The sequence below is a fragment of the Chamaea fasciata genome, unplaced genomic scaffold, assembly GCF_029207755.1.
Source record: "Chamaea fasciata isolate MVZ Bird 193981 ecotype frontalis unplaced genomic scaffold, bChaFas1.0.hap1 SCAF_1, whole genome shotgun sequence".
NCBI classification, from domain to species: Eukaryota; Metazoa; Chordata; class Aves; order Passeriformes; family Sylviidae; genus Chamaea; species Chamaea fasciata.
Window position 1 is genome coordinate 115,348,973 of NW_027094086.1, and position 27,327 is coordinate 115,376,299.

The 27,327-nt window shown below is 39.3% G+C and overlaps 1 long non-coding RNA gene across 1 annotated transcript in view; it reads left to right on the plus strand.

The window, feature by feature from the left end:
* Positions 1 to 5,084: 5,084 nt before the first annotated feature.
* The window catches only part of LOC136287657 (uncharacterized), a 63,358-nt gene continuing 41,115 nt past the window's right edge, over positions 5,085 to 27,327 (plus strand). Inside the window, exon 1 of the long non-coding RNA XR_010720260.1 lies at positions 5,085 to 5,413. This is a non-coding gene — a long non-coding RNA (uncharacterized lncRNA). The remainder of the gene's footprint in view (positions 5,414 to 27,327) is intronic.

The following is a 27,327-nucleotide window of genomic DNA, read 5'->3' on the forward strand; positions in this document are numbered from 1 at the left end:
ACATCCTATCACCTGTGTTGAACATCCCTACTACCCCACAGCTCAAACAAACGACATGCTCTGCTTGTGTGAAATAGCTTCCTTCCTTTGGCCTTGCTGCACTTATAAGCCTCAAGCTTTTATCCAAAACAAAGGTTGCCACTGCAAATCATTTGGTGAGGAAGACTCATTTCTTGCCTGTCACCCTGACCATGCTGTGCTGTGTTTTTGATTGGCTCTAAGATGGAAAAGAAAAAGCCCTGAATTAATAGAAAAATACCCTCTTTGGTATTTTTAGGGCAGGGAAGAAAAGGAAATATGAATTTTTGGAAAGTCCTGCTTCTGCTAGCCTTGTGTCCTGTGGGAAGGGGGGTTTTAGATGATAATCCCAACAGGGGTGAGAAGGGTGGGCAGTAGGCTGTGCTCGGTGGGAGGGAGCCAGGAGGCATCCTCTGAGGCACCAGCTCTGCTGGAAGGCTGGGGAACAGAGCTGGGAACAAAGAAGCGTCAGCCTGTGCAGACAGGGAGACAGCCAGCCCATCAGTGAAGGGATTGATTTTTCCCACCAAAAGGTCGTCTTTGTTTTTCTCTTTGCAAAAAAAAAGAAAAAAAAAAAGAAAAAAAAAAGAAAATAAAACAAAAAAAACCCAAAACCCAACCTCCCCCCACTTATTTAAACGTGATCTGTTTTATTTTTTTTCTTCTGAAAATGTTTTATTTGTATTTTGAGGAGAAATATAGACAATTTCAGACAAAATATTTTCTTTACATGCTTTCATTTTGCTAAAAGAATTTTCTGTAAGAGAGGATGTTTCTGTGCATGGTATGTTCATTTTTATGCATGTGAGGGAGTTTCATATGCCTAATAGGTATGAAGGGCTGAGTGCTGTTCGGTTGCTTCTCTGTCCTTCTGCAAAGCAGGTAGAAATCATCAATAAAAGGCAGGCTGGCCAGTGCTTCTCTGGGATGACACATGTATGCAGTACTTATTGGAGTTTCATGGTTCTGACCCTTAGACAAATTTACTCCTATCGTTAGTTTTTCAGAGTGTCATTTGTCCTCCTTTGTTTTTTTGTGTGTGTATTGTGGATCTTTCTTTCTTTTTCTTTTTCTCTTGTTCTCTCTCTTGTTCTCTCTCTCATTCTCTCTTTCTCTTTCTTTCTCTCTCTCTTTCTTTCTCTCTCTTTCTTTCTACCTTTTTTTTCTTTCCTTCCTTCTCAAACTTCCTATATTCTTAATACATTGTAATACACAGACTTACCAAGACTTGCCACAGAATGCTGACCACCTTTACTTTCTTGAAGTCAAGCACAAAAGTGTTCAGGATCTGCTGCAAATTGTTGCCTCTCACAAAAGGAATTTTTTTTGCCTCAAACATAGTTATGACATTTTGCTTCACTGATAACAATGAAGGGTAATAAAGATGCAACTGCAGCCTTCAAGAAAGAGATCACTAAAATATCATTGCTTTGAAGAAACTGGTACTTGATGGATTGTACTGAAAGACTGCATAGCCTTCTCACTTTAGTTCCCTACACACATACCAAAAAAAAATCTTTTTGATTCCAAGATTTCTAAATTACTAAAGAAGAAACTACTTACCTGGTCTTTATTTTCTATTTCAAGACTATATGCCATTAAGACAACCAAACAAAAATCAACTAAATTATAGCTATGTCAGCTCTTCCCCTTGACATGCTTCAGAAGTCTCCAAAGACTGGCTGATGTGTAAATATATTTTTTGCAAAGACATGGGTAAAAATAGAAGAGAGTCAAGGCATTAACTACTGTTACTCAGAAATGATTGGACTAATTAATTATAAATAAGGTGACAAGGAACTACCTCAATACATGAACTAAGGTACAGCCATGGACCCCCCTACACTGAACTTGTACCAGAACACCTAAGACACAATTGAGCTAGTCCCTATGACACCCAGGCTGAGGAGAGAGCTTGATGCCCCTCAAATTAGGGACAAGTGGCTGACTGAAGCCATAGCAACCCCCCAAGAGATTTGGGTGGAATCTGGATCTGTCATTTAGCCTTCCTATGGATCAGTCTCCCATCTGTAAAAAGGTATGATATGAGTTTTCTTAACTAGAGTTCACTTCTCTGTTCTGCATCTCAGGATGATGCCTTGTACAAAAAACTTCTGATCTTGTTTGGTGTCTTTCATTATTACCATAATATTTAAAGGAAAAAATAGTGAAAGTGAGATTACAACCTCAAGGTCAGCTTCTGCTGTAGTGCTCTCACTCTTTTGCACTGAAGTCTGCCAGGGTTTTACTGAACACAGGATTTGGCCTTTAAGGTTTTGGTGTACAATATACACATCTTGTGCTGAGATTAAATATGAATATGTTTAAAAGTCTGCTTTCAATCTAAATTTTGAGGGCTTGCCAAACTATCAGAGATTGAGATAGGATCTTTTGTACTATTAATTGAAGGCTATGCTTTTATTTCCTTTAAATTTTTTTTAAAGCCTCCCTTCTGTGGTGGAAGATATCTTGCTGCTGCTTGGATTGATTCCAAATACTGTTTTCCCCTTTAGCTAGAGCTGCAGAATGTCGTCAGTTTGATTCCTTGCTAAGTATCTTTTGTTAAATACTGGCAATTCAGAGTTGCAGTTACCTTAAGGTGAAAGGGAAACCAGATCAAGATGCTATTAACTGCCACTAGAAAGAAAACATTCCATAATGTCATATGAGTTAATAACTCTAAGTAGCCTGTAAGATGCTGCTGTGGAATTAAATGCTTAACAATAATTCAAGAACGGCTTACAGAAATTTAAGAATGTGGATCATTTAGTATAGCTGAAATTATGCTCCTGGCATATATGTATGACACATGAGAGCACTTACCTGGAAATTTATTACCCAGCTCTGAGCAAACAAAGCATGACCTACATTTGACTAAAGTCAGCTGTCTCTGGCTAATCCTATGGGCTTCTTTTTATTAATGTCACAATTGCTAATGTGGTATAACATTGTCATTACTGAATAGCACAGCGGGATAAGCTGCAGCTGTTATTTCTCTTTCTATACCTACTAACTCATTAAATTTGAGTTTTGGGGAATACAAATTGTAAAGATTATTCAAATTCTGATTAAGAAATAGGGCTACTGGGAAATTGGTGGCATATAAAGTAACACTTTGATTCAAGGATTTTGGTGTCTTTTTATTAGGAAGATTGGAAAATTCACTTTTTTTTTTTTTTTTCCTAGTATCTTGGCATTAATGTCCAAATTAAGCCAGAGGTAGAACATCAAGAAAAGTCATAGATGTAGGCAAATTATTTCACAGTGGGTACTATTCTTTCTGATGGAAACATAAAATTCGAAGGTTGTATAGTGAGAACATGGAACAAGTGAGTTTTATTCTAAGAGACCAGTAATACACTAATCATCTCATTGTTATTTTAAATAGCATAATTCCTCCTTTAAAATACATAAAAAGTATTGGATTTTAAAGACTTTTTATCTTTAAACATATTTTTACAGGATTGTATAGTGTACATAAGTCAGGTCCTTGGACTTCGGTATTTCCACAAAAACACACATGGCAGCAAGAGCTGACTTCTACAAGGGGGAAACTTTCCAGTTTGTCTGCTTCAGGGCTGAGACCTTGGTGTTCCTTTTTTCTTTAATTATGGTAGACTTTTCTGGGAGCCTTACCTCATGCTTATTCAACTCACCCTAAGGTCTGGTTGAAAACTTAAAAAAACAAAAAACAAACCCTTAAAAATAATAATAAAAAATCTTTTTTTTTTTTTTTTTTTTTTTTTTTTTTTAAATTTTTTTTCCTGCTCTCCCAAATCGTGACTACTGGGCAGGAAAGCGTTTCCAAAGCGAAGTGTTCCAGGCTGGCTGCATCCCGGTGATGTCTATCTGGGAGGAGCACCCCACCACCAGGGGTCTTGGGGTGGGCGGGCAGCCGGACGTGCAGCCCTCCCGGACCGGGTAGGAGGAGGCATGTCTGGGGCTTTCTCACACCCCAGCTATTTCCTGCTTTCTACAAAGCCCATGGAAACTGTGTCAGCCAGCAGAGTTAGGTCACTGCTCAGGGGTCAGGCCGCAGGGTGGATTTTAATGGACCTAAGTTGATGGTTGCAGCTGAGGATGTGGCCATTAATTTCCACTCTATTGTTACAGTGAATAGTTTTACAAGCTAAATTCAGTGCATGATCTATTGCTGTATTTCAAGGGGTGTAAATCCCTTGACTTTCATAGATGGACCTGGGGAAAGGCAATGGTGTTGAAGGATTAAATAAATTAAAGAGTTGAGGCTGGGGGGAAGGGGAGCTGGAGTACCCAGATATTGGTGTATGATCATGTAATTGTGGTGAGAAACGCGTGGTAGTTGGGCTAATCTGGAAGCATGGATGAATCTGAATTCCTCAAATCATGATTCAAACCTCCTGCTTCAGATAAATTGGAAAAGAAATGATCTCTTAGGCGTTCATGCACTTAATTACTTTCTCTCCTCCTCCCTCCTCTGCCAAGAGAAAAAAATAACTGCAAACTTCTACATTCTTGTTTAAAGGGTGATGTCAGCTGTTAGGCTGTGGCTGACTACTCCTGGGGATAGGTGGTCAGCCTACAGTGGATGCTTTACACCCAGTACAATAAGGAAATGTGTACTTGCTGGTGTTAATGAAACTGAAACATTGGGAAGCAGTATGGAGAGCAGGGGACTTGAACTGGGATGTCATAGCTACAGAGGAGGGATAATGAGCAATTTTTGCAGATGGTGAATAGAATTTGTTTGGGAATTCTGTGGAATGGAAGATCTGTGATCTCTATGATCATTGTAAATAGTGTTCTCTAGCCTCCTGAACTTCCCCTTTCTGAAACAGTGTTTCCTCTTGTCTTGCTCCTATGTCTTGATTGAATCGTTTTCAGACTTCCCCAAAGTGAAGCCTTTTCCCCACCTTTTTTCTTTTACAAATTTGGTGTTGTGTGAGCCCACCCTCTCCCCTTCAGAAAGCTTAATCCCAGCTGCCTTCTTGATCTGCCTGTTAACTAGTTTCACAAGCTGTGACTACTACAGCAGTAGGCTAGCTTTTAAAAATTGAGCTTTTCAGGGGAGCCTGGGGACGACAGAGGATAGCATGGAGTGTAGAGAGGAGGAGATGCTGAGGGCTCTGGCAGAAGGAGGCTGGCCCAGAGTGTGAGGAATGCAGTGTGCTCCTCTGTGCGTGCGTGATAGGAAGGGAGCCTGCACAGAATGATTCATATGGGAAATATGCCATGACCACGCTGAAAACAAAACAACATCAGCTCAAATTCTGGTGGGGTTTGTAGTGAGGAGAAGTGCTTTTTACTTTTTATTAGGTGGTTTGTGGTCTATATGAGTAGGCTTGAGGATTCAGCTTAATGCTTTGTGAGCTGGTGCCCACCACAGGCATTGTCACTCCTGCAGGAGAAGGACTTGGTGAGTTTAAGAATCTCTCCAGGGTGTGACTTGGGAATGGGATAGCGTGTGGAAGTTCTCATAGCTCTGCTTCTGGGTAAAATGAGAACTTCAGCAACATAAATATAGGATTTCTAATGCATAATACCAATAAGTGTACTCAAAATTTGTGTTAAATGCGCTTAAAAGAAAAATTATTTTTTTGATACTTTTTAAACAGCAAATGCCACAGAATTTTTATTAATTAGCCACATGGCTGTATGTAGGAATTAGCTTAAATGATACATGAATGTTCCTTCCCTCTGTTTTGTTTTTGTTGTTATTTTAACTTTCCCTGCTTCTCCCATTTCCTGCCTCACATTTTTATTGAAAATGGAGCAAGACCATTCCCAAGCATCACAAAAAAGCAATTCACTGATGGTGCTTGAAGATAGAAACACACTCTGCCTCTGGATTTCCATGTAGGTCTTAGGCTAAAGAAAATAGCCTGTACAGATCAGTCATGATATGAGCAGGTCTGCTGCCATCCTTTCCCCACCCGAACTATTCCTTTTAGAGGAGTTTCTTCTCCGGAGTTCTTTCTGATTAGCAGTTTGCTCCCTCTGTCTGTGAGAGCTGATAAAGCAAGGGCAGCAGAAGAGCCAATTTGAAACCATTCTTTATCCTTAGATGTGGTTTTAGGGGAATGCTCTTGAGTTGCAGATAAGATTAAAGTTACTAAGAACAAAAGTCTCTGTGAGCTTTTCTTCATCTTCCTGAGAGCCAAAGCACTGACTGATCAACTTGTTTCTAGTTTGGGCAGTTTCAGGCTTGGGAAAATTTGTGGATAATTGGACAATTGTCTGAAAACGGCATGAAGTTCAATGAGCTAAAAGCTTTTGGGGAGATTGCATTCTTTTTGAATAAGCGAAGTTGGTTTTGCTGTGGTTTTTGGTTTTTTTGACAAGATTTTTCTAAATTCTTTTAGGGGGAGATGAGTTTAGTTCTCTCCCCTGCTGCCTGCTACCCTCTGCGTTAGACTTTTACAAAGTCTGTGTGCCAAATGAGAAACCAATGGGCCAAAGGAGGAGCTCTGGAAATGGGCTCTCCAGGCAACGCTGGGAAAGAGACTAGAGGCAGATAACTATGTACCTGCTCCCTGAAATACGGTTCTTTTTCTTCTAGGTTCCATGCAGGTATTTCAGGGAAGGTCACATTTTTTCTGCCACTTCTCCTTCCTTTCATGTGGCCTAATTGCCGCTGAAACAGCTCAGGTGTGAATCCTCTGCTTGCTGATTTTCTCCTGATAGTGTGGGGCAAACACCCTCAACAATTCATTAACAAGCTAATAAAACCATGCAGAGACTAAGCTTTCCATTAAGAAAAAAAATAACTTCTTCAAAACAAGGTCTCAGCTCTTCCCATAATCAACCAAAATATTTATTGAGTATACGCTTTAAATAATTTATGACATGAGTAGTGAGTGTGTGCACAAAACCCAAGTGAACTGAAAAGTGAGCAGTTTCACCAGTGCGTGTTAGAGTGTCAATGGAAAAACAAGTGTGTGAACTAATTAAGTCGTGTTAGGAAATGGCATTGCTGTGTAGGCACAGGACTAGGAGACCACACTGGCCTTCAGCACAGAATTAAACCTTACTGAACAATATTCTGCAGCATGCAAAACAACTTGAAATGTTCAATGGCTGGGAAAAAATAAATGTCCTTTCTAACTTTCTTGTACTGATGTACTTGGAATCATAAACCTTTTTCTTTTAAACAAATGCCATCTTTAATTTCCAGAAACTCCTTAAAAAAGGCAGATAGATTCTCCCTTGGCTGCAGTTACATGTAAAAACCTCTTTATCAATTTTCAAGGAATAAGTCTGCACTATGTCTTGTTATTTCTAGCCTGACAAAGCAGAAGTTGTAAATTTTCAACATAATAATATCCATTTTGATAGATATTTCACCACATGAAGGACACTACTACTTTAATCAGGAAGCTATTTGCATTCATGTACCATTTTGTCCAAAGCTGAATGTTTAAAACCGCTGATCTATATCTAAACTTCGAACAGGTTTTTTAGTGAGCATGCAAATTAACTACATCATGCTATGTAAGTACCCGTTCGTGACTAACAGAAATTACCAGAGTAATGCTGCCTTTGTTCTCCTTTCATTATCCTCTTGTACCATAGTGTAGTATCGTATTTTTGGTAGTATTTAATTTTGTATAAGAAGAAAAATGAGAGGAAAGACGCTGTGAAGAATAAAGACGTTCTTTGTTACACACGGGAAAGATTAACGCTACTGCGTGCCACATGGAGGAGCTCAAGTATCATCTTAGGAATTACCCTGAGCCTGGCGAGCCCCGGCAAAGCTGGTCTGGAAAAGTAACTCCTGAGATTACCTTGGCCTCATGTCTGCCCGTGGGTGTGTGGATAAGGTTGATGCAACCCGTTAGCAGCAATGCATAAGAGCATAATTTGTTCTGTAGTAGTCCTAATACTCTTTCCCACTGGTATTATGAAAATCTCAAACCTGCTTAAACTGGGGCAAACCCTGGCTTTGGCTTTTCTGTGGTTTTCTAGATGTGTTTCCACAACTCCTCCTCTTGCTATAACATGCAGGATTAATTAAGAGGAAAGAAGGGGGGAAAAAAAAAAGAAAAGAAAAAAAAAAAAGAAGTTGTTCCCACCTTACTGTGCCATACTGCACTGTAGATTAAATAATGTAGATTCAGCTCCAAAATCTGGCTGTACCAACATAAAGGGCCGTTGACCTGTAGCTATTTTTCAGTCCCTTTCTGACCTACAAAGAGACCTTTTTTTTTCTCTAGTACACTGCCATTGGAGAAGTTTATGTGAAAATTCCCTAGATAGGTTCAGGAAAATCTGTCTGTGCTAGGTACTATAACCAGCATCAGTCCTATGGCAGGTGAGGTTACTGGGCTGGCAGTAGAGATCAGGGCAATTCTTTGTCTTAGTGGATAGACCTGGGAGTGGGGCTGTGGCTGTGCATGTTCAGCCTGACCAGCTGGACCACCTTGATATGTTCTGGCTGGGTGGGGTGTCCTTGGTTTTTCTCCCCGTGGTCATGCTGTTTTATGTAGGCTGGATAGTGCATGTAAACTAAAAACATCAGCTCTGATGAACTAGAAGAATAAGGAAAATGAGAAGTACACCAGCAGGAGGGAGTGGAAGAGAGGTAGGGGCCTCTCATGCCACTCATTTCTTAAAGTCAGGTTTTCACAACCTGCTGGCTTGTTAAACATGTTGACCCTCAGTTTGAAGCACCAGTTTTAGGTGATCTGTGAGACTCTGCTTGAGGTGTGTGAGGAAGTGCCTGTGGGAGATGCTTACCTGGCAGCTCTTGAGGGACACAGCTGGCCACAGGGAGGTGCTGAGTTAGAGGCAGGGATGGGAATGGAAAAGCCATCCAATGCCTCATCTTCCAAAACCGCAGTGTTGGGCTGATTATTTCTGGTTAAAAACAGGATTGCTTATGACTTTTTTTTTTTTTCAGATGAATTCCTGTAGTTATCGGACTTCTCTTTACTGATGAATTATTGTCAGACTATTACTCCTCCTTTCCTTCCCAGGAAGCATAATCATTTGTTCTCACCGTGCTCCCTGTGCTGTTGATGAGGTTAGATATGAAACTGTCACAGCTGTAGCACCTGTCCTGTGTTGTAGGCACACATAAGGCTCTGGGGAAAGGAGGAACCACCCCAGAGTCTGTGATGCTATTGAACTGCATTTTCCTTTTTATTACTCCCATTGGTGGTCTCAGTTGAGACACTGCGTTCTGGAATAGCAGAAGCCTGAAGAGCTTTGGGGCCCTCCGGCTGGTGTTGCTTCCTGCAGCTAGCTCCTGAGGGAAACAGCAGCCTGGTATGTATTGCAGGAGGAAAAGGTAGCTTAAACTAGCCATTTCTGCTGCTTACTAGTTTATTTTAAGCTACCATGCAGGTTTTTGCTGCATGATGAGCTACAATGACAAAGGTCAGTCTTCTGAAGTTGATGGTTAATATGCATTTCGTAATGGCTTTATTTTCCCCTCGGGTCAGATGTATGAAAAAATATCTAAGTTTTAACTTTCTAAATATTCCTGAAAGACTTTGTGTTGGTGTAAATCCTTGTTGGAAAGGTTAAGATGAATGATAATGGTTGCCACTAGCCTTAATTATACAAACAGTTTCATTTTTACATTTTTCTCTAAAGCATGTCAAAATTCAAAACTTGTTTGACGGGGATGTCTCACCTTATTTCCTGAGATTTAAGGCACAGAAAAAAAAGAGCTCATGACATTACTGTCTGAAACAATTTGGATACATGACACACTTGATGACTGCAAGGGTAGCGGCTGCTACTGCGGGTTCAGCTGGAAGAGTGGCAGTAGGAAACACTTCTAGAAATCCAAGATTCTTTTGTGAGCTAATACACCTTTCTGGCCATGTCTGTGAGTAAGCAAAATTCATGTGTAATAAATTAAATATTATTCAAGTGTTTGGATTGGAACTAGGCTTTAAAATGTGAATCCCGCAAAATCTATGGTTGTACTCTTGCCTTCTTTTTTCTTACCTGCTGCAATATTAGCAAACACATTGAGTAAGTTAGTTAGGTAAATGCAGTAACACAGCACAGAACTGGTTCTAAATTAGTAGTTGTGGGTGATAAATGATCTATTTCTGATTTGATGAGGGTAGAACATAAGAGTGTGCAGTACCAGCAATTGTTGGCTGCTGTACACTTTAAAAATAAATGGTATGCCAACTTTGTTGCTGGATTCCAGTGAAATAAAAATAATAATAAAAAAAACTATGGAAAATGTACACCTTCTTTCAATTAAAATGCATGCTCTTTGTATTAAGGTGCAGCAATACACAAAGCAATCCATACTGTCCAAGACATACAGTCCTAATTCCACAGATTTGAGATGTTAAGAAGCTTCTCTCAGGTTTGAGGTTTCCCCTGCAGAAACTGGAAGAGATCAAAGTGCACAGCTGAGTAAATAGAGGGCTCCACTTCACTTGGTAGGAATTAACACTGGTGGAATTGCATGGTGAATAGGAGAGAGGAGATTTTGGCTAGGAAAGCACCTTTTCCTTCTGTTTCTTGGAATTTTAATCTAATTAAAAGAAAAAGTTTTCCCAATATAGGTCTCCCATAAAAATGTAAGAACTTCATAAGCCCCTTCTCTCCTTAGTTCAATCATTTAAACAGCCCAAAATGATGCTGAGGTTGAAGAAGGTCTTTAGTTCTATGCTGAAAGTCTTCAGCTGTGATAATTCTTGAGGGATCTTTCAGTGAGCAGAGTTGTGCTGACCCTCTTGAGCAAGTCATTAATGAAACAGCTTTGTGATGAATAGTAGTGTGCTAATGACCTGCAGAGCGGGTTTATAGAGAAAGGCACTGGTCTCCTGGGGTCAGTATAGCTGGTATTCCATTTTTAGGAAGAATAAAGGTGTTAATACTTCAGTTACCAGACACAATCCATCTCAAGAAGTTAAATTTCGACTGAAATCCCCACTACATGGTCAATAACTTCTTTACACTTAACTTATGCCCCCTTTCTGAGTGCTGCAGCTGTGTGCAACAGCCACCGAACTCATGGCTGTTAAAAGCCATCCTTGTGCTTCTGGGAGGATTTGCAAAGGCTTTGTTTTATTTTGGTTTATTTTATTTTATTTTATTTTATTTTATTTTATTTTATTTTATTTTATTTTATTTTATTTTATTTTATTTTATTTTATTTTATTTTATTTTATTTTATTTTATTTTATTTTATTTATCTTTTTTGCGCTCCTCAGAGAGGAGCATGAATTCAAGACTTTCAGTTCTTACTGTGCCAAATCTGGAGGTTTTCCCTCAGGTCTCCATTCTCTGGGAGTCAAGTAGTGCTGAAGAAGGGCTGTAGTGCAGCCAGAGAGCCTGGCATACCTGCCACAGCACTGTTCCTGCTGCAAATCTTGAGCTCCAGCAGTTTCAGTGACTTTGAGAGAATTTCAGTGAAAATTCCTTCCAGCAGGTGCTGTGTGTCCACGGTACTACTTTCTAGTTTCATGCTGATCTTGAAAATACAGCTGCAAAAAGAGGATCATATATATCTTGTTTCTCTTGAAGTTGGCTTTTTTTTTTTTTCATTTTCTATTTTACCCCACTTCTTCACATTCTGAAAATTAGGTGTTACCTTCTTTGCAGTCTTGAAAACCTGAATGATAGTAAATGTATACAATCACTCTTCAAGTGTAAAATCGATTTTTTCCCCCTCAATTTCCTACTCAGCATTTCTGTTATTCTTCAGAATGTTGGCTGTGGAAATTGAAGAAATACAAGTGTCATTAGGATTTGTTCCCTTTTTTATTTCACCTAGCAACATCTTTGTCTGCTGTTCTCCATCCCCGTTCTAGGACACCTCCCAGCAAAGCAACACATTTGCAAAATATTGCTATTTCTGCTATTTCAAAGGCAAAGATATTTCAAAAACCCCACAACCTGCTCAAAGGAAAGAAATACCAAGGACTGGAGACTCTGAAGGCAGTACTTTCTGCTTTTATGGCATGGTAGTGCTCTGGGTAGACACAGTTGCAATGCTGAAATGGCTGTGAACTTGAAGGCGTTTTTTGGTGTAAACAAATTTTGTCTCTGTAGGTAAATTCTCCTCCTTTCCCTGTAATCCATGTCTACATTTGATGTGGGGGAAAGATAATGTCGGGGGATTTTGCAGGGAACTATATTTATTCATGTAACTCCATGAAACAGCAGGTGTTTAAGACTTAACAGCAGTTAAATTTATACTCTCCCATTTATAAGGTGGGAGAGGGAATGATCAAAACATTTTAAAATTTAAGTGTCTAAATATGGATCCTAGGTAACTTCTCTGACTGTCTTCAGAAGTGACCAGTGGTCTCTAGATCCTGTGGGCAGGAACATTTAGGACTTTTTCAAATACACTATTTTTTTTTCCTGATGCCCTAATCCACAAATTCATGTGCCTGAGGACAGAGGGGCAAAATCTAGAAATTTTTGAGTGTTTTAAATGTCCATTCCCTAACAGACTTGTATAAAGTGTAGAGTAGAAGAATGAGAAAGATGAGAAGCTCCCATATCTCTAAAGCAACAGAAATGTACTTTAGGAGTTACCCTGGTATCTCCTAGGCTAGATGAGATAACGCATAATTAGAATATTTATGATCGCTCGTGACAAGTAGGAATGATAATATTCACTAGGTGCAGTATTCAACTTCCCTGCAGGCTGAAATGTGTATTAAAGTGGATGTAGTATGTGGAGTGCTAATACAATACATGTGGATCATTGTGGGGAGAAGAGGTTTTAAAATAACTTCTCAGTCTGCAATTTTTCTCTTTGTCTGGGAACAAAATCTTGCTTTGCTCCCAGAAGTAAATCCTGTTTTAATGAAATGCCTTAGGAAAGCTACCTTTCAAGGTAGTGTCCTCTGTCTCCTTCTAGTATTTATACATACTTAGAAGACATTCTGAAAAGTAATGCAGAGGAATTTTTAAACATTAATAAGTCTCACTTTCTTTACTAATTGCTAAGTGGCTTTGCGTTAAACTTGTACTTTTCCACTTCAAACACAGGCAGCCTTTCTTTGAGCTGAGGGAAGGTATTTGCACTTTTCTAGTGTGTGGTTGAGTTCCAGTTGCCCCTTTGAAGTGCCGTAATCCTCTGAGCGGTCTGACACAAAGCTCAGCTGGAACTGCACCAGGACAACTTGCAAGGTGGAAGCCACTGTAGCACTTTGGTTCAGTCTAGCAGAGAAATGGGAAAAGCCCCACAGATCCAACTGAGATCTCACAAAATTGGGAAAGTTTTCAGTCTCCCTATCTCCTTCCAGCAATGATCAAGAACCTGATTTGTGAGTTTTCTTTGGCTAGATTTTTTTCAAAACTTAGTCTCTTGCGTCTTTTTTGGAATAAGAGTTCTCAAGCAGAACGTTATGTAGGCTGAGGGACATGCCAAAATTAGGCATTAACAATGCTGTTTTATAGCTATTATGACTCTGCTTTTCAAACACCTCCCATCAGCCTTTGCTCAGTCAGCTTTAGTCTTTGTGTGAGCCCAGTTTCCAGAACTCCAGCTTTGTGTTCCTGTGTTTGATACTCTGTCAAAATCTCTCCCTCTCCTGTCCTTTCCACTTGCTGCCTCTGAAGGTTTAGTCCTGCAAGATGTTGAATGTACCGGATATAATTAGAGTCACCAAAAACTCTTGTGTACATCGATTGTTGCTCACACCAACTACTCACCATACACCAAGCTCTTCACAGGCATGTGAGGTAGAGATGCCATTCCACATGTCTCTCCACACACTTAATAGTAGTCAGTGGTACTCTTTTCATTCCTGAAATTACACACTTACTTTAGAGCACAGGGATTGAAATGCTCATCATTTGGCAGAATCAGAATCTTGAAGAATATATGTGGTTTGAAGTTTGCTGTGCCTACCCAGAAAACGCTTTATATGCTGATTATACAAAACAGAAAGCAAGCCAAGCATGTTCACAGTGGAGGAAGGAACTGCTGACAGGCCTATGGCTGTAAGCTGTGCTGCAGCTCCTCAACAAATTACCCCTACACTGAAAAGCAGAATTCTGGGGATAGCCTGGTTCTTCTTAGGACAGTAGGCTTTAGCTAATGGTATATGCAGCTATTTTTTCTGTGGAAGAAACAGGTGTGACAAACCCAATGTTTGGTAAATATGACAGATGAACAGACTTTTGCAGAGCAACAATATGTTGTGCTGTTTGATTGCTCACTGTTTGGCAGAGCTGTTCCAGGGAACCAGATGATTGCATGTGAGCTTCACCTCACTGGCTCAAAACGACTGTAATGCTCTTCTTTAATATATAGAATACTTTTGTTATATGCTGCTCCTTCAGATTTCCAATAGAAAATAATTTTTAGTGTTTCTGTGTCTACAGCTTTTATAACAAGTGGTCCATAAATCCCCTCTCTAATATCATGTAGCTCTATAGTACTGGTGGTTTATCACAGGGATAATTTTATAACTTGTGTCACATGGGGACTCAGATTGTAAACTGTATGCTTGTTCTAAATCTTCAGCAATTTGTACTGATCCAGCTCACTGCTGCACTTCTAATCCCCTCCTGACCATGCTTTAGAGTAAGTTGTGCCATGGAATTTCTGTATTTACCTTTACTGAGGTAAAATTTGTCCATTGAACAAATGTATAGAGAAATACTATGTTGTGCTTTTATGATTTTGCTCCTGATAAGAATTTTATTCTTAACCGATGTTTCTGCTCATTGACACGACTAGTTTTGATTAAAACACTGAGGTTTGACTGTCAAGAATTTGTGTGTGTTTATCCTGCAAGCCCAAGTACTTTATGTGGGTTTTTTTTTGATTGGTTGGTTGGTTTTTGTTTGGGGTTGTTGTTGTTGTTTTGGGGGTTTTGAGGGTTGTTTTTTTGTGTTTTGTTTTTGATTTTACAACTACACTGTGAGCTGATATAAGAAAAAATGTTTTCTAAAGAAAGCAAGTTTATCATTACACACTTTCAAGGATAAGAAATACTTATTTTTTTCTAAGACCTTGTCATAATGCTAGTTGGCTAAGATACAGAATATGTGTTAAGTAATAAACATTTATGGCTAGTCCAGTGGATGTGGTGTCCTTTGGCTGTCTCTCTTCACACCACCCAAGCAAGATGCAGCTCCTTGTTTGCATCACATTACATTACATTAGTACAAAGTGCCAATCTTTAAGTACAGATTTGCATCCTTTCTGATACCAGAAAGAGAAGATAACTTTCCTTCCAAAGCATTTTGTATCTCTACACCAGTCGATTGCAAAGCTTCTCAAGGGACATCTCTTTTGTAGTCTTCATGCACTCCTTGTACATTCCAGACTCTTGATACATAATCTTTTAAACTGCACAAAGAGCTCTGCTCTGTGATACTAAGTCTTCTACAAAGATGAGTCATATTTATTGCATTGGGCATATTTAAACTACTTATTCTACATATCTGTCGAAACTGATGTAGGTAAAATAGGCAGTTACTACAGACACTCTGTAAATCTGGCATTCTTTCAAGGCCTGGAGCAATCAGCTATTGCTGGTGCAGAGTCACAGAATGAATTTTAAAGTAATCAGTTTATGCCAAGTTCTTCTTAATGTACTTGCAGGTCTAGTGGCAACAGGAAAGAAAAAGATAGTGATACCTCATCTGGGAATGATTCCATTATGTCGAATAATCTGCAGCTATACAGAAAAAATGTACTGTGAGCAGGAGAGGTCTCTAGAGGTTTGCTGTGTTTTTTAAATCTTGAAAGGCACAACTTTCTTGTCACTGACAAGGCTTTACATCAGAGAGTTGATTCAAAAAAATGTGACATTTATCTTAATTTTGCTCTTTTCAACTTCAGTGACACCATTTTGCCACTGAGTGGGAGTAAGATTAGAATAGTGCTGAACATCTTTGACAGATATTTTAAAGGTGGCAATTTGCTGGAATTGCAAAGAACTCTACCTGCTTGGCGCATAAAAATCATACACTTCAGACTAAGTCTTGGGTGTTTAATGGAGCCTTAGAAAAATTCAGAAAATTTAGAGCAAAGACTGTACATGCGTTTCTCTTATCCAGTTGTAGCGAAAAAAATATTTTTGTGTGTGTGCTCTTTAGATAAATATGTACAGAAGTAGGTAGAACTTAGCTGAGATTATGGTGTGCTGAAAATTTTGGAGTATTGTTTCGTTGTTTTTCCTCTGATGAAATTGTACACAGACATTTAGTCCTGGTTGGGGACCACTGATCTAGAACTGTTGCTTCCTCTATATATAAAAAACGAAACCCATTCATTTAAAAACAGCATCACTGGGCAGACTTTTAAAAATATTTTTTTTTTGTATTTTTCTAGTTGCCTACATCCCAGCTCATGATTTAGAGGGAAGGTTGTCTTTTGACACTGGGATTCTATTAAGTGTATCACAAGTCACATTATATTGGTTTTTGTTGTCTCTTTCTCTGCTGCTGCCATTTTTCTCTTTCCTTTCTGCCCCTTAATTGAGATCCACAGGCTATTCAGCAGGAATTAGTCTAGATTAACATTTCTGTCAGTCTGGAAGTCCTGTGGTCTGCTACTCTGTCCTTCACTGGATCTGACGGTCACTTCTGGTGCCTCTTGTTAATATCACACAGAGCCCAGGGCTTCTTGCTGAGGCTATCCCTAAAGGTATTTGGCAAATTCTATGACAAACTGATGAAACTGGAATGGTTCTCTGTTGTTTGACTTGGATGGGATGAGTTGCTAAGATCAGGTGTGACCCTTTCCCAGAGGTTTCAAGCCACTAGGATTCCAGGGTTGAGCAGTAAGAGAGGCAGCAAGCCCTGAGCCCTGAGTGATGCTCTTGTTTGGGCTATGCTGACCAACCCTTATGTTCCTGCAGCTTTGCAGAAAGGGAAAAGGAGAAAAGATTCTCTTAGCATACCCCCCTTCTCTACACCACCTGAAAATAGGACTGGGGGAAGTAGTGGGGGTTTCCTTCTGTCCTCTGTGAAGGAAGATTCAAAGATTGGCATGTTGGAAGTTTGCTGATTGCTACCTCTAAGAAGGGACCTGTAAAAGCAAGTGAGTGCACTGGAGCATACACTTTTCCAGTAGGAACCTAATCTCACTTTAGTAGGGCTCTGTGCTCACAAAAAAGGATTTTGTTCTCTTCTGTTAAAGTTTTTATGTGACTGTGAGCTTATGAAAATCTTAATACCAGAGAGGTTGAAATTCAATACGTTTGGGAGTTAGGTTCTTTAGACAATACCTCCAACACCATCTCAATTTCTAACAGTGTTTGTATCTCTGTGTTTACTAGTAGATCATAAAATCTCATCAAACAAACAAACCCCAACCCCATAACAAACAAAAACCCAGACCCAACAAATTCAGAGACTAATTTTGCTTAGAAAAAAAAATATGTGAAAGACAGGAGGGAATTTAAACTGCAATGAAGAACTGTTTAAATAATCCTGAAACTATAGAGTTTTCTGTCAGAGTAGCAGATGTTATAGCAGACAACCCCTCCCCCATTTTTTAATGGAATGTGAAAGTGTTGAACACTCTCATTTGAAAGAGCTAGACACAGGAGTATAGATCTTTGTTTCAGGGAATTTGAGAATGTGTCAGACATCTCTGAGTATAAGGGGTCTTTGAAGTATACTACTAAGCTTTGTACTTGAAAGAATTAAAGGATGCTGTATAGCTTTGAGTGAAAGAGAACTTCAAAGCACACTAAGAAGTAGTGAAAGATCTGCAGTTACTAAATTTACAGTAAAGAACCATAGTAAGTCTTCCTTTTTATGTACAATAGCAACATGATATTTATGGAGAAGGCACAAAAGATGGTGACTGAATGGATCAGTCAATGAGATATACGGAATTTTGTATCACTTAGTGTTTGAAATCCATCAAATGGTGATGAAACAGCCATGACTGCTCAAGGTGCTGAGTTAAGTGTGTTGCTGTGGTCTTCCACCTTAAATGGTTTCTGCTCTTTAAAATTTCTGTGTATTTAGTTGAGCCTTGATTTTCCACAATGACAGCTGTGTTTTCATGTTAAGCTATTAGAAGTCTGCTAGACTGTTGGCCACTGATCATACTACTGAGATGCAGCCTACACTAAGGTTTTTAGTGTTAAGGATATCCTTGTTATATTTCAAGAAAATTTTTCTAAGATGGGATAAGAGAGAGAAAAATCCAAGTGATTATGTGTTACAGGAGGGAACTGAGAAGTGTAAAAGAACACAGGACCTTAGAGTATCTAAGTGAAAGCCCTTAACTCTGCTCTAAGCTTGGCACAGATCTCTAGTCACATGCTTGCTGCCAGTAGCATTCAACAGTTGAAATTTTTTAGCTTTTCTCTGTTTAGGACTGTATAAGGTTGCGTATAAAGATGCTTGCTCTTTGAAGGGAACTAAGGGTTATCTTCAGTTTGGAGGACTACAAATCCCTGGAGACAGGAGGAGATGGGATGATGACCTTTAACTTGCTTTGGTTATATTTGGATTCCAAAAGCTGTGTCCGACAGGTAGACTGGCACAAAATAAACTAGGTTGTGAATTTATAGTGTACTATCTACTTACTCCATGCTAATTGCTTTTTTAACACATTTTGGTATATTTGAGGGAAGTTGTGCCTTCCAGAGAGACCTTGACAGGCTTGAGGAGTGGGCCAATGTTAACATCATGAAGTTTAAAAAAGCCAGGTCTGCACGTGGGTTGAGGCAACCCCCAATACCACTACAGTAGAGAGGGGTGAATGGACTGGGAGCAATGGTGAGGAGAAGGACTTGGGAGCATTCATGGATTGACAAAGACACATCGGATATGACATGGAAGTGTGTGTTTGCAGCCCAGAATGCCAGATGTGCCATGGGCTGCCTCAAAAGCAGCATTATCAGCAGGGTGAGGGAGGTGAGGTGATTCTCCTCCTCTGCTCTGCTCTCATGAGGCCCCACCTGGAGCACTACATCAGCTCTGGGGTCCCCAACATAAGATGGATGTGGACCTCTTGGACTGAGGGCCACAAAAATTATCAGAGGGCTGGAGTACCTCTCCTATGCAGATAGACTGAGAGAGCTGGGGGCTCTTAGCCTGGAGAGGAGAAGGTTCCAGGGAGATTTTGTTGTGACCTATCAATACTTAAAGGGGGCTTATAAGGGAGATGGAGAGATACACTAAGAAATGTTGCCCAGAGAAGCTGTGAATCCCTGGAAGTGCTTCAGTAGGATGGGGCTTTGGGCAATGTGGTCTAGTGGAAAGTATCTCTGCCCATGTCAGGGGATTTGGACAAGGCAATCTCTAAAGGTCCCTTTCAACCCAAAGTATTCCATGACTCTGTATTCCCAGTACATATTAGGTGAGGCCAGTATCTTTATTTTCTTTAGAAGTAGGATAATCCATGCTGCACAAAAGAATCCTTTGTTTCTGTGTACGTAGTGACTAATGCACACTTATTTCATTCCCTGTATCCATGGCTTTTAAGCATACCCTAAGGAAGATGATGCTTGAAAGTATTTGGAAAAAAGTGAGCGCAGCCAGAAGAAAATGGTTGATGCAAGGACTGGATTAGGGAATGGGGCAGGTAGGGCTTACACAGCTGCCACTGGTAGAAGACACTGATCATGACAAGGATCAGTGACCAGGAGCAGAGGAAAGTCATGACTTGTGAGGGCTGTCAGCTGACCCAGGGAGAGAAATTTGCTACACCAACTTACTATGCATTAACTTTACCATCTAAAGAAGCCTTAAGTAACTGAACGAAAACCATGTACCCAGAGAAACTGTTTAGAGCATCATTCTTCCAGATTATAAATTGGAAGAGCTAGTTTTATAATCCAGATTTTTGAAAAACTAAAATAAATGAAATCACCCCCGTTTTTGCTATTTCTCCAAATGACAGCAGTATGTCATCAACTAAATCAATGTAAATGAGTGCTGACTCCAGTTTTTTTTCTCACTTAGCTATGAAAAGTATTGAATGTTTCTTCAGTGATGTTTTATTCAAAATTTATTCAAAACCAGCTGGAAAGAAGAGGGAGAAACTGTGGCTCCAGAGATTCACTGTCAGCTGTGCCATACATCTCCAGAGACTGCTATATCTTGCTTTGGGATCTTTGTTCTATACATAGCTGCTGAGGGCTGCCTACACTCTCATTATTCTACTGCCTTGATCCTTTTGTGTGTTCATGAGATGAATGAATGGCTAAGGTCAGTATTGGACTCAGTGGTTTGTCAGTTGGCACTGCTAAAACCTGGCAGAAGATCACCCTTCCCTTTTTGAAGATGAGATAATCTGGCAGTGCAGATGTCTCTTTAAATATAGAGACAAAAGTGAGGAGTCTGTAAGATCTTACATTGTCTCCTCTTCTTATATCTTGCAATAAATGGCATACCAAAACCATTAAGTGAGGCACAGCTGTAATTCTAATGCCCTTTAACAGAGCAAGTACTTTCAAAAGTATCCATCGGAGGACACTAGAACACTATGAATCAAGGAAGTATGGTGATTCTACTAAAAAAAAAAAACCCAAACAAAAAAAAAACAACAAAAAAGCCACATTTTTTTTTTAAAGAAAAATTAAAGTAGAACGATTTTTGTTTTCATAACACAGTCTGAAAATCCATTATTATTTGACAGTTTTTCTCTGTCTGTCACACCTTCTATAGCTCCATTACTGCTTTGTTTTTGAAAATGGTGGCATGTACTCACTCTGTGGATGCTTGTATAATCACTTGTTCTAGTTTTACATAATTACCAGATGGGTTTGAGTTTTCTGTTCATTATTTTTTAATTATTTTTGCCTTTTGAGCTTTTAATCATTTGCAAGTCTTACATTAGCTTTTTGTACCTCATTTATATTTAAAATGATTACTATCCTTGTATCTTTTTCCTTACATCTCACAGAAAAGGTTTAATGAGTGACCAATCATTAGCAATGTAATTGAGATATAAATCAGAAAACTTAGTGCTGGATTGAAGAACGCTTTTGACTCAACATGGCTCTCTGGGAATGAAAGAAAAAATACTTCAGGTTTTGATTCAGTCTAACACAAACTCTCATCTACTGTCTCAATGACAGCATTCTACTGCTTTCTGCTCACTTCCATTGCACTCAAAATTGCAGCTGCTGAAAGTATTTTTGTCCCCTGTCATTCAGAGGTTAGAAGATAACTGCGTCGTATTTAAGGTTTTCTTTTCTTTATTCCCCGCCCCCCTCTCCTTACTTCTAAAGTCTCTCACAGCTTTGAACTTGTCTATAAATTGTATTCACATCTGTGATAGTGAACTCAGATTTCTTCCCAACTTCCATGCCAGACCATCCTCTCCTTTTAAAGCAATGTTTCCTTTCCACTTGAAACACACTGGTGGTAGAAAGTGAAGCATCACCTTGAGATTTTCTCTTGGAATTGTTGTTTAAACACAAACCCCTTATTTATATCTTGCTTAATATCTGACTTCCATGTGAGGGTATTTGGAAGACGAATTTAAGAATAAAAGTTCGGTGGGGGTAGTGGAAGACAGAGGAAGAGAAACGGGAGTTGTGGAGGGATCAGGCACCTGCCTTGTGGTTCTATCACTGGTAACTTTGTGGTCACTTTACTGTCACATTTTTATGTTTCCTGTGTAAAGTACATTGTGTAGTTGCTTTTACATCAATTTAACAAAATTCTGCACAAAGTATTTATTCAGTGGCTTATAATGTAATAGTAATTTCCAAAGAGAAAAAGAGTACATTAAATGCTTTTGGCAAATAATTCAGTGGAATTTGGCTTTTCACTCCTTCTTTTTGCATAGGGTCAGGCTCTAGAGTGGTAAGTATCTTTACACTTTGGTGACCTTTATACAACTCGAACTTTAGTTCTCAGTTTAGTTTAAAGGACAAACTAATGCTTTGCAAAGTTCAGAAATCAGTGTATGTACACACATAGAGAAACCATGTTCACACATGACATTTTCATTTTATTGCACACAAATTTAACTGTGGATCATGAGCTTGAGTTAATATTTTGTGTTTCCCTTTCCCTGTTACATTGCATGTGGTGTTGTCTCTCTCGGTTTGTGTGCAAAGCTTGTCCATTGTATTTAGTTGTTTTAAATTGTAATATAATGGTGAAAAATAACTACTTGTGGGGGGATTTTCTGAGAAGGTGGCTTCACAGTGATGTCTGATTAATTTATTCCTATCCCCTACTGTTAGCCTACTCTAGGCATCAAAGCATGTAATAATAAAAGGGATCAGATAATAAATCAGAGTCTGCTATTATTTAGTAAGAGAGACTATCTCTACCTTATTCTAGACAGTGTGGTGCCACACCATCTTCTGCAGTCTTACAGGGACAGGCTGCTAGGAAAGCTATTTGTCACAAGTCTTTTGCATAATGTTTGTTGTGCAAAGAAGGAGGGTGAATGGGTTGCCTTTGTGCTACTGAACCCCTCTGTGTGTGAGCAAAGTAGGGAAATCCCTAAGACTTAACCTACAGTTCTGCCTGTAATGGGCCAGGCTGCTCCCCTGCTACAGGCATCACGGATTGGCTTTCTTGTCTGATTGCCTTGCTGGTTTCCCTCCCCTAAGCAATGTTTAAAGTTGTTCAGGTGTATCAGCACGGTCCAATGCTTCCAGTTAAGCAGTTCACATTTAAGAAGAAATATGAATTGAATAATATCAAATTGAAGCCCAAAATTTCTAAATGAATCATGTCTGAAGTGGTTAGAAGTCCATAAAAGGCTCCTATAATGTGATATTTGAGATTCAAAAATTTAGCATGGTTCCAGGTTTATGTAACTGTTTTCTCTGAGGAGTTACTTAAGCTCTACCTTTGATGATTATAATTATTATCAAAATTGCATAATGTCCTAAATTGTTGCAGCTTTCAGAGGCCTTTTACCTCTATTATGGCAGCACCAGTTCTTGCTTATCTGCAATTCATCAGGCACAAGTCTTATGTGCATTGAAGCTCACAGATGAAATTGAATTTTGTCTTTACATTGATGATAAATTGGTAATGAATGCAATACAAGCAGCCTGAAGAAAAATGATGACTGTCTCTGGCTTGCCACTTCTAGCCATGGACATTAATATTCAATATGGCTGAGGACTTTTGTTAAAATTAAAGGTTATTTGATTCTAATGAATGTCAGGAACATTTCTCTGCATTTGTGGTCAATATTGTGATTGGTTTAAGTCTATTCTGATCTACCATACCCAAATTCCTCTTGCTTATGCAGCAGGGGTTCCTGACATGAATTTTTTTTAAACCAGATGTCATGAGATTAATATGAAGAACCATATTGTCCTTTGCAAAAGATCAGGTGGGTTCCCAGAGCTAAACTGAATGCATCTCCAGGACATTATTGTGGGGGTTAGTTAAGACAGAGTTAGTTGCACAAGACAGGAAGTTTATTTCACTGGAACTTTTTACAAATTACAGAGGCCAGAACTTACAAAGATCCTTGGAGAGGTGGAGTGTTCTTTGCTCCTTGCTGTTCTTTTCCCACCTCTAAAATAATGAGTGGTATGTTTTATATAACAGTCTCTTGTTTTCAAAGTACAATCGTATAGCCTAGGATGAGGGACTTAGAATAGTCCAGAGGATAAAAAACTTCTTGATTTTCTTCAAATCAAAGGAAGATTAGAAAAGTTTTTTAATTATTAAAAAAAAAATCCAGTTCCATTAACAGTTCTGCCACACAATCAGAAAGAGACTGAGTCTTTTGTGCTCTCTAGGAGGCTAGACACTATACTGCCTAAAGAGCCACCTTCTACCTTTCATGCCAAATTTATTTACAGCTGGTTTCCTGCCTACTTGTTCTCGCTCCCCTTTGAATTTGGATGCACAGTTTCTCCCCTAGGGGTTTCTCTACCAGTATACTTCGGGATAGCAATGCACTTCCTCAGTCTGTTTTGCCATTTGTATTGTCTCAGAAAAAGAAGGATAACTACTTCTACTTCTGACTGTGTGCCCCATCTGAGGAGAGAGTGCACATAGCAAAATCCCTGTCATGGTTCCTGTCAGGGGTCAGAATGACCTTCTCTCTGCTGTCACCTTTGGAGCTCAGATCTGTAGTGTGGGTTCTCAGAAGAAGCATTCTGCCAGGGTGCAAATTAAATGGTCCTGGAGCAAACTCCAGCACTACTGAGGAATAGACTTCTGGAAATCTGTAAACTGAAGAGTCATGAAAATTTTCTGCTGCAGACTTTGTACTGATTTTTATGTGCAGTGAGCCATCATGTAACTGTTTGAAGGTGACTGACTCAAGCGTGTGGAATTTGAACCAGGCTCCATTTACACTAAATATAATGGAGTGTACAAAGCCGCTTGTCAGACAAAAGAGGAACCTAGCCTTCTGGAAAGGGGACAGAAAAAGTGTTGGGTGATGGGATTAGTTGATGAAATGCTTATTATGAGAGTTATGGGTAGTTAGATTAATGCTATCCTAAGTACAAAATCACAACCAAAAAAGAAGTCCATGGTAATTCCTTAGGGAGCAATTTTGCCACTTTTTCCTGCCTTCCTCGAATTACAGTTTAACGATACAACCTTTTATTCACTATAGAACTAATTCAGAGGAAGAGAGTGATTAGGTTCAGAGTTCTGACTGGACTTCTAGGTAACTTCAGGCATGGGCTTCTCAGTTTTATTCCAAAATGAAGGTCTATGGTCTGGAAGTAATTATTCTGGATTCACTTATAACTCCTTTCTGTGTAAGCAAGCCTTCACTGCCGTCAGATACTTTTTGCATCTGGAGTATTTGTATCTGGATAACCAATATTTCAAACTATTTTATAATTTATTATAATAATTAATTAATTAGAACCAAATCCTATTCTTTCATGCAATGGAGATGAAACTGGCTTAATGGTTGTGAAATTGGCCTATTTCTGGTCTTAAACAAATGGACAGTAGAAAAGTGGAGACAGAAAGGGAGCAAGTAAGCATGAGGTTTTGCTATTATCCCCAGACAGCATACTCTGACACAAGAAGACAGTGAGGAAAATATATTTATTGTTACTTACTGCTAACCACAAAATCTTACCAGCTATGCTTTGGGCATGTCAGAGCTGGATTTCATAATTCTCCCTGTTTTCTGCAGTGGTTTTGGCTCTCCTCTTGCCTGGAGATCTGTTCCTTTCCTCCTGCTCCTCTGTTCTTTCTGCAGGAGCCAGGGGCATGAGGAAACTGGTGATTTTCTGCCCTGCTGCTGCTGCTACAGTGAGTGCAACTGAGCTTCACTTTTGTGATAGGCTGACAGAATCCAAGCAGTGTTGATTGTCATAGGTAACTGCAATCAAAGCTTGGTGTCTAGAGAGTTTTTTTGGTTTAGCTGAGGCATGCTGGAAGGCTTTCTTTGGATTGGAATAAAAAATCCTGCTTCAGAGGTAACTTAGTGCTTACAAGGGACTGTACCTTATGCCACTCCATTGCCACCACCACTATCCTTAGAAAGAATTTTTTGCTGCTGAGACTTGTTACTCAACTTCTCTACCCAAAGATCAGTGCTCTAATCAAAAGCATGACAGGTTTTAAATGGTAATAGTAAATTTTATCTTTAATTTTAGTTTTTATTCTTATACTGTGTTTCTTGCTATTATTGTATTTGCCAATGTTCAGCATCAGCTGACACTATAAAGTCATGGTCTAACTTTGTGGATTTCCATCTTGACTGAAGAATTTTCAATTTCACCTTCCAGGCTAAATTCTCCTTCATTAAGCTGGAGTCTTACAGACTCTTTCCTCCCTTCCAGTTCCTTTCATTAAACTCATTTCTATTATATAAACAAGAATAGATTTTGATTTATGGAAAGCTTTGTTCAATGAGGAGTTAATGTTCCCACTGTTCTTTCCTACCACTTGTAATCCCAGTGTGAGTCAGTGGTTAGTAAGTGAAGATGTACCTCAATGTATTATGCTAGTAGTTTTGTGGAAGTAGTCAGGTACAGCTTAAAGTTGCTCTGAAATTATGCAAGATAGACCATAAAACTTACAGAGTTATTGTAATGCATTTAATTAGTATTTAAAACAAGATCTACATTTGCATGCTTTCTTTTGGTATGTAAGCGTGCACACCATCTGATAAGCTAGAATTGTGGAAGGTCATCTAGAGGAAGAATAGAATAAAATTTTCCCCGCCTGTGAAAACATCTGCAGATCTAAAATAAAAAATGGGAGGAGGGGGGAAGAGAGTGGAATGCACTAGAAATTCTAACAGGGACATGGGTTGCTTACAAATAAGTATAAAGCAGAACTGGGGAACTGGATAACTGCAGCTGATGATCATTGACTTAGGATAGATTCATTTGGGGATGCCAATACCACTCTTAATTGGCAGTGAAAATATAAGATGTCAATGTGCACTTCATTCAGACCTTGTGACCCTACTGAAGCCCATTTATTTAGTCAGAGTTGGTTGTGGTGGGATGAGGAATAAGTTTCAAACCATTCATGATGTGACTGAGTATTGTAGGATCAACTTGGCTCTTAGACAGGCTGCCAGCTTACCCTGGGTGATTTCAGCAGTGAGTTCTCTGACCCTGGTGTTCATGCTGCCTGTGCCAGTGCAGCCTGGGAATGATGGTGCTGTAGAAAATGGGCCACATTTGGAGGCATATTATCTGTGCTGGGTTTGGACCAGGAGGTGCAACAAAAAGTATCTGTATTTTAAGGCCCTTTTTCCTTATTTTAATCACCTGGGACCTCTGAAGACTATTATTTGAAGCAACAATTCTCCATTGAAACCTTACTTGGCCATAATGCAACCCAAATTGGAGTGAGTAGGAGATGCTCTCACATTATTTCCAGATACAGCACTATCAGGAGTCTGAGGCAGGGAATTTCCATGGGTATTCTTATGTAAACCAATAATAGGAATACAAAACCTGTTAAATTTTCTGTAGCCCAGAAAAATACCAGGGAAAGAAATCCTGTTCACTGAAGGCCCAGCAGCAAGCTGTGCTGAGCATTTGCTGTTCCCCCGAGCATGAGGGTCAGTATCTCTCAGAAACAGAGGCTGAGCTGCCACCCTCATTGGTGTTTTGCTCAGGTTTAGTTTTCATTCTTGTAATTAGGACCTTCTGATCCCTTTGAGAATGCATAATTGAAAGCGTGTTAGCAGAGTATTTGTGATGGACGTGTATTTGGCCAGCTTCCTAGATTCCTCTTTTCTTCTCATACCAGGAGGAGATTAAATACAGCCATATATTCTCACTTCATAGTGCCCTCATTTTCCTGTTTTCTGGTTTTTGTGAAGACCACAGATCAATATAAAACCAGTGTAAGCTTCTAAATATATTTAATGTAAGTAAACTGATAATATTTGGTTGAATAACTTGAATCAAGTAAATATGAGTACATCTATTAAAATGTTTCATGTAGGTTTATATTGACCCCTTTGCAGTCATTTTTTGTTTTCAGTTCACG